The sequence below is a fragment of the Chiloscyllium plagiosum genome, unplaced genomic scaffold, assembly GCF_037043375.1.
Source record: "Chiloscyllium plagiosum isolate Xiang-an unplaced genomic scaffold, Cpla_swu_hap1 HiC_scaffold_47, whole genome shotgun sequence".
NCBI lineage: Eukaryota > Metazoa > Chordata > Chondrichthyes > Orectolobiformes > Hemiscylliidae > Chiloscyllium > Chiloscyllium plagiosum.
This window is the reverse complement of record NW_028270185.1, coordinates 8,383,140-8,397,132: the sequence shown is the minus strand read 5'-3', so window position 1 is coordinate 8,397,132 and position 13,993 is coordinate 8,383,140. Positions and strand designations below refer to the sequence as shown.

Below are 13,993 nucleotides of genomic sequence, written 5' to 3'. Positions count from 1 at the left end.
ATACTCTCTTTCACCCTTCTCCCTCGGGCATAAGATATAAAAGTTTAAATATATCTATGAATAGATTCAAGAACAGCTCCTTCCTCACTGTTATCAGACTTTTGAATGAACCTCTCAAATGTTAATTCTGATCTCTCTCTGCATCTTCTCTGCAGCTGGGAGGTCATGTTGCGCTGTACAGGACACTGGTTAGGCCACTTTTGGAATATTGCGTGCAATTCCGATCTCCCTCCAAAGAATCGATGTTGTGAAACTTAAAAGTTTCAGAAAAGATTTACAAGGATGTTGCCAGGGTTAGAGGGTTTGAGCTATAGGGAGAGGCTGAATAGGCGGGGCTGTTTTCCCTAGAGCGTTGGAGGCTGAGGGGTGACCTTATAGAGGTTTATATAATCATGAGGGGCATGGATAGGGTAAATAATCAAGATCTTTTCCCTCGCTTGGGGGGAGTTCAGAACTAGAGGGCGTAGGTTTGGGTTACAGGGAAAAGATTTAAAAGGGACGTTATGGGCAACCTTTTTATGCAAAGGGTGGTGCATGTATGGAATGAGCTGCTAGAGGAAGTGGTGGAGGCTGGTACAATTACAGCATTTAAAAGGCATCTGGATGGGTATAGGAAAAGGAAGTGCTTAGAGGGATATGGACCAAGTGCTGGCAAATGGGACTAGATTAGGTTAGGAGATCTGGTCAGCATGGACGAGTTGGACCGAAGGGTCTGTTTCTGTGCTGCACATCTCTAAGACAATAAATCAGTCAATATACACATTAAAGTTTTTGACTTTCTGATGAGATTGCTCTTCCCTATTTGAAACCACTCCTATATGTTTTCCTGGTTTGTGATTCTTGTCCCTACTTTAGCAGGCAGTGTGGCTGTGCTCTTTGCAAAATGTAACAACGCATTAGTACAACCAGCCAGGAAGTGGTGCACAGGAGAAACTCAACATGACAAGTGTGCAGCAGAATTTGTTTCCATGTCACACATCCCTTTCCCTCCTATCAATTACATTACAGATATTGATTTTTTTCTACTAAGCTTGAGATAGGGTGTCTTAGTTATCTACAACATTCCGCATTTCCTTTCTGAGTCTCTCAAAAGCATCACAACAGAAGTCAATGTTCAAACTTTTCCATCTATCCCACTGTAAGGCCGCTAACCACTATTTTTTTACCTAATCTGGCACCACATTTTCTTGGTGCGTGCTGCATAACACAAATTTTGCCACACTAATGTTTTTAAACATCACATCACTGTATACAATTTATATTAATTTGGAGTCAGCTCTATTGTTATAGGCATATTAGTAGGACATTCATCTCCTCAAACCCCACAATTAAAGAAAAGAAATACATGTATACAGCACCTTACAGGGTCTCCCTGTGCACTTATAGTAATACAGCACAGAAACAGACTCTTCGGTCCAACCAGGGCACGCCAACCATAATCCCAAACTAAACTAGTCCCAACTGCCTGTGCTTGACCCATATCCCTCCAAACATTTCTTATTCATGTACTTATCTAAATGTCTTTTAAATGTTGTAACTGTACCTGCATCCACCACTTCCTCAGGCAGTTCATTCCACACACAAACCACTCTCTGTGTGAAAAGCTGCCTCTCGTTCTTCTCAGACCTTTCTCTTCCCACCTTAAAAATATGTCCCCCGGTCTTGAAATCCCCGACCCTCGGGAGACAACACCTGTCATTATTCTTATCTTTTATGAAAATTGTGTAACTTTGAAATATCAGAACTTGGCAACAAGATTGCATACAGCAAGATCCCACATACAGCAATGTGATAATGAATGACTAATCTGTTTTTGTGATGATGAATAAAGGATTCAGTATTGGTCAGGTTATTGGTGATAACACCTCTGCTCTTCTTCAAAAGGCTGTCATGCAGTATTTTGTGCACACCCGAGCAGGTAGGTGGTGCCTTGGCTAATCTGGAAGATTGCACCTCAGACTTTGCAGAACTCTCTCAATACTACATGGGAGTATCAGTCTAGAATCTGGAGTACTGTGTACAGTTTTGGTCTCCTTGAGAAAGGATGCACTGGCACTACAAGGGTTGGAGAGGAGGTTCACTAGTTCACTGATTCCGGAGTTGAGAGGATTGGCTTATGAGGAGAGACTGTGTGGAATGGAACTTGAGTCATTCGAATTTAGAAGAATGAGGAAGGATCTTATAGAAACATATAAAATCACAAAGGGAGTAGATAAGGTTGAGCAAGGGAGGCTGTTTCCACTGGCAAGTGAAACTATAACTGGGGGCATAGCCTCAAAATAAGGGGGAGCGGGTTTAGGACTGAGCTGAGGAGGAACTTTAAAGGGTTGTGAATCTGTGGAATTCCCTGCCCAGTGAAGCAGACGAGACTACCTCGTTGAATGTTTTTAAGGTGAAGACAGATAAATTTTTGAACTGTAAAGGAATTAAGGGTTGCAGTGAGTGGGCAGGTGAGTGCAGCTGAGTTCACAAAAAGATCAGCCATAGAGAGTGCAGAGGAGGTTCACCAGGATATTGCCTGGTATGGAGGGCACTAGCTATGAACAGAGGTTGAGTAGATTAAGATTATTTTCATTAGAAAGATGGAGGTTGAGTGGGGATCTGATTGAGGTCTACAAACTCATATGAGGTACAGACAGGGTAGATAGCAAAAAGCTTTTTTCCCCAGAATGGGGGACTCAATTACTAGGGGTCATGTGTTCAAGGTGAGAGGGGAAAAGTTTAAGGGAGATATGCATGGAACATTTTTTACACATATGGTGGTGGGTGCCTGGAACGTGTTGCCAGTGGAGGTGGTAGAAGCAGACACAGTAGTGTCATTTAAGATGTATCTAGACAGATACGTGAAAGGGCAGGGAGCAGAGAGATACAGATCCTTGGAAAATAGGTGACAGGTTTAGATAGAGGATCTGGATTGGTGCAGCCCTGGAGGGCCAAAGGGCTAGTTGCTGTGCTGTAATTTTCTTTGTACTTTGTTTTATTTCAGGCTCTGAAATGCCACTGAGTGATTTGCTTGCCTCCCAACTGTCTACCAGCCTTCTGGCTTTGTGCAACTCGCCCTGTGAACCATTTTCTGAGGCCGCCCTCCAACTGCTGGTTCAACAACATGAGTCTGGCCACTTCTGTGCAGCCACTTGACAACTCTGTGGGTTCAGGTGTCATTGTGCGCCTTATTCCGGAGGAATATCCTTGCACCCATTGTGCATAATGGAAAGAGACCTTAAAAACCCATCTGGCTCACAAATGCCCTTTGGGGAAGGAAATCTGACAATCATAGAGTCATACAGCATGGAAACAGACCCTTTGGTCCAACTTGTCCATGCGCCTCTGCCTAAATTAGATTGCTGATGCTTTCCATACCCTCTGCCCTATTACTTGTTTTAGAAACTTTACTAACCTCTGCTGAGCCACAGACTCATAGAGTTGTACAGCACGGAAACAGACCCTTCAGTCCAACTCATCCATGCTGACCTGATATCCTAAATTCATCTACTCCCATTTGCCAGCATTTGGCCCATATCCCTCTAAACCCTTCCTATGCAGATGCCTTTTAAATATTATAGTGGAACAACTATATTGGGGTGGCACGGTGGCTCAGTGGTTAGCACTACTGCCTCACAGCGCCAGGGACCCAGGTTTGATTCCCGCCTCGGGTAACTGTCTTTGTGGAGTTTGCACATTCTCCCCGTGTCTGCGTGGGTTTCCTCCGGGTGCTCCGTTTTCCTCCCACAATCCAAAGGTGTGCAGGTTAGGTGAATTGGCCACGCTAAATTACCCGTAATCAGGGGTAAATATAAGGTAGGGGAATGGGTGGGTTACTCTTCGGAGGGTCAGTGTGGACTTGCTGGGCCGAACGGCCTGCTTCCATACTGTAGAGAATCTAATCAAAACTTCCACCCTTCCCTCCTTTAACATTTTTTTCATAATTTTCTGTGTAACTGAACCCATCACCGCACTATTTAGTTTAAAGTCCTATCCAAAGTGCGAGTTATGTGATTCACCATGGCTCTGAGGGGCAACTTTTTTACACAGATTTTTACACAGAGGGTGGTTCATGTGTGAAATAAACGGCCAGAGAAAGTGGCAGATGCAGGTACAGTCACAACATTTAAAATACATTTGGACAGGTGCATGAACAGGAAAGGTTTAGAGGGATATGGGCCAAACGCAGGCAGGTGGGACTAGTTTAGTTTGGGAAGTTTGGTCGACGTTGGCGCTGTCAGCTTTGCCATCATTCAATGCTTGTTCTATTTCTGGGAAATAATCCAACTCAAAATTTTAGGTTTCATACTGGAGCAATTATCCATATTCCTCTCATTCAGCTTAAGACTTCGACTGGACTGAAGGAATAACGGCTCTTTGCTCTTTTCTTCCCATTGAACCTGTGACAGCACCACTCCAGAGTCAAGGAAACTCCCTCACCATTGCCATCTGCTGTTCAATGTCCCATTACAGTTTGTTATAGACTGTATCTCCTGTTTCGAATCTCCTGTTCCCTGGATGCTGCCTGACCTGCTGTGCTGTTCCAGCAATAAAGTTTCAACTTTGATCTCCAGCATCTGCAGACCTCACTTTCTCCTGTTATAGACTGGCCAATGATGAATAAATTGGGGGGGGGGTCACGGTGCAGTGGTAAACTCAGGCTAATATCTGGAGAAATGAGTTCAAATCCTACCATGCCAGCTAAGGAATTGCATTCAATTCATAAAACCTACAATCGAAGGCTTGCCTCAGTAATCGTGAACATGGAATGATCGTAATATGAATTACTGTGAAAAAAAAGTCCTGGTTCACAATTTCCTTACCTGGTGTTACTCCAGGCTCACAGCAATATGGTTTATACTCTTAACAATCTTGTGAAATGACCAAGTAAGACCCTCAGTTCAAGGCAAAGTAAAGATAACCAATAAATCTTGGCCTTGCCAGAGTTGCTAATGTCCCGTGAAAGTATAAAACAAAAGCTTCAGAGAAATGAAACACTCAGAGCTGGTCAGAATGTGCAAAATGAGCAGCTCAGCATTTAGGATTACACGCAAAGTATCCCATCTGGCTGCATGATGTTTTGACAGGACTAAGAATAGTCACGATGAAAGATCTGGCATTATATAGTTCTCAATATGAAGGTATGAGTAACACAAATCATTTCCACAAACATTAAGAACAGGATAGTTTGTGTTTGCAAAGTGTATAGTTACTGATAAGGGTACGGAAAGGCAGTGTCTGAAAGGGTGGCTGGGCAGATTCAACTATAGCTTTCTATGTGAAATAGGCTAAACACCTGAAGATAAAAATAATTTAGGTTTTCAGGGAGAGGGCTGGCTAAGTTGCTTTAGCAGAGTAGAGTTTTATGCTCTCTAAAATGCCCCCTGCCATTTGCGGGTCCTGAACTCACAGTGGCTGTCAGGTGCTTTCCTAGCAGATCTACTGAGATGGGCGATTAAGTATCAGTCTACAAACAGGGAATTGGTGACACATCTCAGCTAAGGACATAACTGGCCGCTAGTTTCTGCCATTATCAAGCCACCTCTGGAAAGATCACTCGTTTCCTCCTGGGCAGATTCCACCTGCTGGTAGCCAACCCAGGTCAACAGTCTCCTTCAAAACTTTTTCTGTTTTCTAATGTATACCTACAAGCAATAATGCTGGACTTTTTATTTCTTTATGTTACACTTTTTCTTCCTAAGAACTTGTATTGAAGAATCTGTATCTAGCTACCTAAGATGGTGCCATAAGTGATGATGTGTAAACTTTCCACTGTACTCATTTGTGTGACAATAAAGCTAATTAAATTCAATTCTGTGACCGCTAATTGTTTGAACTCTCGTGGGTTATGTCACCCAAAGCCTTTGTATGTCAGATTATGTGCCCTACTTGTGGCGGTGGTTACAGTGAAAGGTTGAAGGCGGGGGTGGAGGAAATCGTCAAGTCATTTTATCTCAAAAGGAAAGGAAGTTACTGAAATTTCTCTCTTTGCAAATTGTTGCACAACAGAGGAGCTGCGAGAAAAGATTGGTGCAATAGCATTTGGTTGGGGTCATCATCCACAGGGAGAAAGTGAGGACTGCAGATGCTGGAGATCAGAGTCGAAAAGTGTGGCGCTGGAAATGCACAGCAGATCAGGGAGCATCCGCGGTGCCCAAAACATTGACTCTCCTGTTCCTCAGATGTTGCCCATCCTGTTGTGCTTTTCCAGCGCCAGACCTTTCGACAACGACCGTCATCACCAAGAGTGCTGTCAATTGAAGGTGAACTTAACCAAGCTGAATTGGAGAATTTACTTCTGCAGTGTTTTAAAAATATCACTCGCTTTTGAGAATTAATTCAGAATTTTCAATCTCACTCGTCATGAATTCTCCAGTTAGATATTGACAGATATTTGGATATTCAGGGAAGCATAGGATAATACAAGATGGTGGAATCAAAGTAGAAGATCAGCATGATCTTACTGAATAGGAAAGTATGGGTGGCACAGTGGTTAGCACTGCTGCCTCATAGCACCAGAGACCTGGGTTCAATTCCCGCCTCAGGCGACTGACTGTGTGGAGTTTGCACATTTTCCCTGCGTCTGCGTGGGTTTCCCCCGGGTGCTCCGGTTTCCTCCCACAGTCTAAAGATGTGCAGGTTAGGTGAATTGGCCATGCTAATTTGCCCATAGTGTTAGGTGAAGGGGTAAATGTATGGGTGGTGGTGGGTGTGGACTTGTTGGGCCGAAGGGCCTATTTCCACACTGTAAGTAATCTAATCAGGCTCAAAGGGGCCAATGATCTCCTCCAGCTCTAATTTGTAACATTTTTCCACCAAAACATAATGAGTTAAAAATTTCAGAAGCTCAGATTGTGCAATGTGAGCTTCATATCTTCAACCGTACTTTGCATTCAATCAAGCTGGAAAAGTATTCATACCTAATCAAGTAGGATTTACACTGCAAACTCCAGGGTTAATTGGCAAAGATTAACAATTTCATAATGACTTTGTAGCTGCAACACTGACCCAGCATCAAAGCGAAATCCATTGCCACCAGTTTGGAAGGAAAAAATTGTAGTGTTACAGGGGAAAAGGCAGAGAGAGTGGGACTAATTGGATATCTCTTACAAACAGCCAGTATCGTGGTGATGGGCTGAATGGCATCCTCGTTCTATGCTGTAGATTCTACTGTTAAAGCCGTCATTTCTCTTTCAGCTATTACTGGAAATGCAAAGCAGTTTTTGCCCATCAGCGGTACGGTTGTATCTGTACAACATGAAATCCATCAGCTCAATTAAAGAAGAAGGCAAGTCAGACTAGTTTAGTTTGGGAACATAGTCCGGGTGAACTGGTGGGACCGAATGTTCTGTTTCCATGCTATGTGACTCTATAAGAGAGATCAGCCAACTAGGTTTTTCTTGAGGATTATCAACAGATGTTGGCCCAGTCTGCCATGCCTCACACCCCAATAACCAACAGAGAAAAAGAAATTTTATGGAGCTATATACTTCATTTAAGAATTATTTAGATAAGCACTTGAGCATCCATGCTTAATGACTGCATGATGGGCCGAAAAGCCTCTTTCCATACAATAAAACTCTATGATTCTATAGTGAAAAGGAAGAGGCCTGGATAGCTCTAAATGGACATTTGTTTCAATCGTTTTTAGCACTTCAGGACAAAGAATAATTAGTCAGTAATTCTGCTTCTTCTTAGTGTCCAATGCTCCCTGTGGAAAAGTGCTCATTGTGTCGACGCTGTGGATACAAGAGGTGTACACTGTCTTGGTTTTTTCAGAAGAGAGGTTTTAAGGCAGAGGTGACGAGCACTTTACTAGAACCACTACAGCAAATAGCTTGTGAGGCCTTGGGTTTTTTAAAATTTGGAACAATAGAAGCAGCCTGAATGGGTGTGGTTAAACTCTCACAGAACCAGGATCTTTAGTTTAGCTTTCACCAGTTGGTGTTTGGGTCTTGAAGAAGTGGAAATTAATTTTTCTCCCTCGCTTGGTTACAGCCAAAAGCTGGGGGTTCTCTGCCTGCTACAGGACTTGCATCTGAGATAATCTGTGTCTGAATTTGCCCTTTTGCCAAGGGTGTGTTTGTGGAATGTTACAATATTGGATCATTTAAATAGTAATAATTACTGTATCTATGATTGATAAATTTTCCAATAGAGTTGTTTCCAACCCCTTCCTTCTTTTGTTGCATTTTAACTATCGTGGGTGAATGAAGTATGCTGTGCTTTAATCTGATAGTTTGACCTATCAAATTCCATCTGGAATACAACAACTTACATTTACCTTTGTATTAAGAAAATATTAGTGTCTAGACTATCTTCTGAATATTTCAAGGGGGTTTGGTCTGGTCCATAACATCATGTGGTCCGTGTGGATGAACAACCTTTGAACCAAGACAGTATTTCTGCATCATACTCCAGTGAGGAGTGAACACCTTAAGGAGAGGAAATAAATTCGGCAGGCAACATTGACAAGTGAAGATAGGGTTATTAAAAATATCCTGAAGAAGGGCTTATGCCCGAAATGTCAATTCTCCTGTTCCTTGGATGCTGCCTGACCGGCTGCGCTTTTCCAGCAACATATTTTCAGCTTATTAAAAATATGTTTGTCCTGACCAGAGGATCATTCCACATCAGGCAGAGATTTTCCTGCATATCCACCGACCTCATCTACTGTGTCCATTGCTCTCGATGTGGTCTCCTCCACATTGGGGAGACAGGATGCCAACTCGCGGAACGTTTCAGAGAACATCTCTGGGACAAGCACCAAACAACCCCACCGCCCTGTGGCCGACTACTTCAACTCCCCGTCCCACTCCACCTGAGTGGTTCTGAGCCACCTCCACTGCCAAATCCAAAGTCCGGAGGAAGAACACCTCATCTTCCACTTTGGGACCCATCAACCACATGGCATCAACATCAACTTCATCAGTTTCCTCATCTGTCCTTCTGCCACCTCATACCAGATCCAACACTCCAACTGGGCACCACCCTCTTGAAGTGCCCTACCTATCCACCTTCCTGCTCACCTATCTGTTCCACTCTCCGCTCTGACCTATCATCATCACCCCCCACCTGCATCTACTTACTGCCCTTCCAGCTACCTAACCTCAACCCTCCTATTTATCTCTTAGCCCCCTTCCCACACCAACTGCCACAGCCACCCACATTATTAATGAAGGGCTTATGCCCAAAACGTCAATTCCACTGCTCCCTGTATGCTACCTGACCTGCTGTGCCTTTCCAGCGCCGAACTTTTCAACTCTGATCTGCAGTCCTCACTTTCTCACACCCAGGTTCCCCGAAGAGGATGATAAGTTTACCTGGATTGTATCAGGTCTATAAACATAAGGGTTTGCCACTTCCTTCCTGCATCTGCCTTGCCATTCAATGCAATTAACTCAATCTGTACCTCAGCCCCATCCACCTGCCTCGCCTTCAAATACCTTGACATCCTTAGTTAACACAACAAAATGCATTTTCAGCCTTGAAAGTGTCAACTGTCTCAAAACTTGGAGCCTTTTGGGGAAAGATCCTTTCAAGTTCAGGGAGGCAATGACCTAGTGGCATCATCACTTGACTGTTAATCCAGAGACCCCAGTAATGGTCTGTGGATTTGTTTTCGGATCCCAGCACAGCAGATGGTGGAATTTGAATTCAATAAAAATCTGAATTAATAAGTAAAACCATTATCGATTGTTGGGAAAAACCCATCTGGGTCAGTAACGTCTCCCGAGGGGGGGAAACTTACTTGGTCTGGCCTACATATCACTCCAGACCCACAGAAATGTGGTAAACTCTTAACTGCCCTCTGGGCAATTAGGGATGGGCAGTGAGTTCTGGCAAAGAAAATCATGGTGATTTGGTGGTAGGAATGTAGCTCAGTAAAATGACAAACCAAGTCTATGCAATTTAGATATTTTCTCATCTACCTGTTCAGAGACATCACTACACACCTCCTGGAGCAGGTGGAACCTGAACTTGGGCTGAATGGTTCCTTGTAATTTTAAGGTGAGAGGAGAAGAAAGAACATGAGGTGTAACATTTATAAAAGACATTTGGACATCTACAAAGGGACAAAGTAAATTGTTTTAGAATTTCACAAATCAAAGGGAGGTTCTAAGAGGAGACTGGGAGAGATTAAATGGAAAGAAAGAACATCCTGTCGTTCCAGTGACACATTTTCTCAAAGAGGCGTGCTATAGAGTCATACAGCCACGGAAACAGACCCTTCAGCCCAACTCATCCATGCCAACCAGGTTTCCCAAACTAAACAAGCTCCATTTACTTGCAATTTGGCCTGTACTTGTAATTTACGAAGAATGGAAGGGGCGGTAATTGTGCAATATATGAAAGCATATTTTTATATATTTCTAATCAACTTGTTCAGTGATGCACCTCTGCACCAGGTGGGACCTGAACCCAGGACTTCTGATCAACAACTAGGGGCACTGCGACCGCACCATAACAGCGCCTCAAGCAAACACATTATTACACAACATGTAATAATGACCTGCGATCTGTTGACTGAGTGAGTGCTTGAGGGTTATCATTTACAATGCAATGAGGATAGAGAGGAAGAATCACACTGACTGGGTTGCTCTATTAAAAAGCTGGCATGAACTCAATAGATCAATTGGCCTTAGATGTAAGTTTGCTTACTGAATTGGAAGGTTCATTTTCAGGCGTTTCGTCACCATGCTAAGTAACATCGCCTCCGGACGAAGCACTGCTAATGATTCCTGCTTTCTATTGAAATGCTTGGGTTTCTTTGGGTTGGTGACATCATGGAAGCAGGAAAGCAGGAATCATCAGCAGTGCTTCGTCTGGAGGCTCACTGAAGATATTACATAGTATAGTGACGAACCGTCTGAAAATGAACCTTCCAACTCAGCGAGCAAACCTAAATCTAGAACCTCAATCTGAGCTACAAATCTTCTAAAAACCCGCCATCAAATGGCCTTCTTCTGTGTCATGATGACTATCCCTTTCATCAGGTAACCTTGCCTCATAATTTAACCCTTTAAGCCCCAATGTCACTGTGCTGAACCCTGACCACATTCCATTCAAGGTCTACAATATCCTGGCTGAACCAAGATGCCCATGAATGAACACAGTTACGCCAAACGGGATCGAGCCATGGCTGTGCACAGTTGCAGAAAAACGTGTTCATCTCTCCAGCTGCTTTCTGGATTGTTTCTGGGTTTGGTCGTGTAAATTCTAGAACCTGAGTTCTCACAGGAAGTTCTAGATTCTTCCAGTCAATGACCCGTAAAGAAACACTGCGCTGGCAACTAAGTTGCCCTCATTCTGAAAATGTGTACGTTTTGATCTGTGTGCCAGTCAGACAGAAAGAAGGGCAGTCACCTCACATTATGGTTGTGATGACATCTCTAACCCACAGGGACGAAGCCACGATTTTTCTTTCGCCGACGGCTGCCAGCCAATGAAGATGTCTCTTGGTCAAAATAAATCTCTGATTGACCTCTCAAACGCTCATTTCTTCTACATCCCCTCCACAGGGAAACCGAAGGGAGGCCTTAAAAGGAGACCGGGAGAGAAAGAAATAGAAAGAAATAACACCCTGTCATTCCAGCGGTACATTTTCTCAAAGAGACGTGCTAGAGTCATACAGCAGGGAAACAGACCCTTCAACCCAACTCGTCCATGCCAACCAGGTTTCCCAACTAAACCAGCTCCATTTGCTTGCATTTGGCCCATATCCCTCCAAACCTTTCCTTTCCATGGTACCTGTCCAAATATCGTTTATAAATATTATCCCTCACATGTTCTTTCTAAAACCCTCCTCTCACCTTAAAATATGCCCCCTAGTTTTTACGCCCCTACACTAGGGAATGACCTTTGCTATCCAATGTCCCTCGTGATTTTATAAACCTCTATAAGGTCACCCCTCAACCTCCTACGATCCAGAGAAAAAGGTCCCAGTATTTCCAGCCTCTCCTTATAACTCAAACGTTCCCGGCAAAATCCTGGTTAATCTTTTCTGAACCTTCTTCAATTTAATGAGTGGCTTGATTGTGGAATGAACTGTCAGAGGAAATGGTTGATACAGGTATAGTTACAACATTTAGATATGTACATAAATAGGAAAGGTTGGAGGGATGTGGACCAAATGCATGCAAGTGGGACTAGTTTAGTTTCAGAACATGGTTGTCACAGACCAGTTGGGCCAAAGGGTCTGTTTCCATGCTGTATGACTCTATGAGTGTAAATGTTGTAACTGTACCTGCATCTACCACTTCCTCTGGCAGCTTGTTCGATATACGCACTACCCTCTGTGTGAGAAAGTTGCACAAGCCTCACTTTCTACTTTTACATCTGTAGGCAGTGATGAACTCCAGAATATTTCACATCCTTAGCCAACAAAAGGTGAATAGGGGTCTCTTTTAGCATAACCATAAGAAACAGGAACGGGAGTACAGATCGTTCTGCTATAACACAAAAGCTGTGTTCCTCTGCAACCTCGTGCTATAGAAAATCACGCTATGGAAAACTGCTATAGAAAATTGCGTTGTAGAAGCTAATACAAAATCACTATAGAACGTTCACATTACCCAACTAACGTCCACAATTCGTCAATTGCGTTATAGCCAATTCGTGCTGACGAAACACGCGTTATAGCAGAACGACCTGTAGGCCGTTCGGCCCCTCGAGCCTGTTTCGCTATTCAACAGGATAATTGCTGATCCGACACTCCTCACATCTACTTTCCCTGCCCTGGCCCCTCTAAAGGGGCAACTGCAAACTCTCTTGTCTGATGGCCATCCATTAGTTTCCTTTTTAAAAAAAGCACAGGAAGCACTTGCATGGATGGGAAAATACTGTCATGTAGTCCCCCCCATCGCTCCCAGGGGAATGGGGGTATGGATGGCTCAAAGGGGAGGGCATGAACAGGATGGGACAAATGGCCTCCGCACAGTCCTCATCTTCCACTGCCCCCCCACAACAACACCTTAACCCTCCTCCAGGCCTGATCCCACCTTTCATAAACCTTTGGGATCTCCAGGATCCACAGTATGTTTGGTCTTTTTGGGGGTTTTATTTGTGCCCTTGGCCATTTTTCAGCCTCACCTTTACACCTCAATGCCCCATTAGGGAGCAGGTCACGTGGTGCCCGCTCCTCCTCCTCCTCCTCCATCACCCCACCCACCACCTGCAGTGTCACGTGTCCCTCCTCTCTCCCCCATCCCCCATCCCCCATCCAACCAAACCAGGTTTCCCGCTCCACCTTCGGCCGTTGCCGTACGAACCGTCGCTTTGTCGCTCGCGCTGGAGAGCGGCCTGGCATTGGCCGCCGCAACGCCGGCCGCGATTGGCTGACGCCCCCGTTGCTAGGGGCAGGGCAGAGGCGCGGAGGCTGCAGCGGGCACTGTGTCGGAGAGGGAATCTCTTCAGACCGCCTCCGGGCGGTGCCAAGGCAGGGTGGGTATGTTCGCCGCTGCTCTTAAAATGTCTCTCATCATGATGCCCATTTCTTACTTTGGTCATTAGGTTTCCTCCATCTAATTTTTCTACCCTCCCCTTCTTTATGGAGACATTTTCAGATATTTAGATCCTGCAGTGCTTGCCATTTTATACACTTCGTTTTTTTTAAATCAGGAAGAAGAAGAAATACAGCCAAACAAATAATAATAAAAAAGAAAACCAAAAGTTAAGTGTCTATTTTGGAAAGGGGGAAAGAAGAAGAAACTCCCCCCACCCAAAGCAGAAACCAACAGCAGCAGTAATACACTGACTGGCTCAGCCAGCTCAGTGTCAGTTCTCTAAACTGAGGGGAGATTCTAAATCTCCTGGTTATATACATTTTTTTCTCTAAGGAGATTCTAATGTCCTGGTTATACTTTCCTCTTTATGCCTGCATTACTGGTGGTGCTTATCTTTCCCTACACTTCACTATATTGAGAAGTGAATTTTACCTCACTTTATATTCCTAACAATTTAACAGATTAAATTACACATCGTTATATTGAGAACTGAATGTTGCTTCACT

General features: G+C 44.0%; 1 protein-coding gene across 6 annotated transcripts in view; it reads right to left on the bottom strand.

Moving 5' to 3' along the window:
* Nucleotides 1–13,481, bottom strand: part of meiosin (meiosis initiator) — an 82,059-nt gene extending 68,578 nt beyond the window's left edge. For 5 of the 6 annotated variants that reach the window (XM_087984125.1, XM_087984131.1, XM_087984128.1 and 2 more), the window contains exons 1-2: nucleotides 13,254–13,481; nucleotides 11,350–11,521 (exon numbers count right to left, since the gene is read on the bottom strand). The gene's annotated coding sequence lies outside the window, so the exon portion shown is untranslated. Of the gene's footprint in view, nucleotides 1–11,349; nucleotides 11,609–13,253 lie in introns of those variants that run through there. The other variant, XM_087984126.1, reaches the window with a different exon arrangement.
* Between the last annotated feature and the right edge of the window lie 512 nt (nucleotides 13,482–13,993).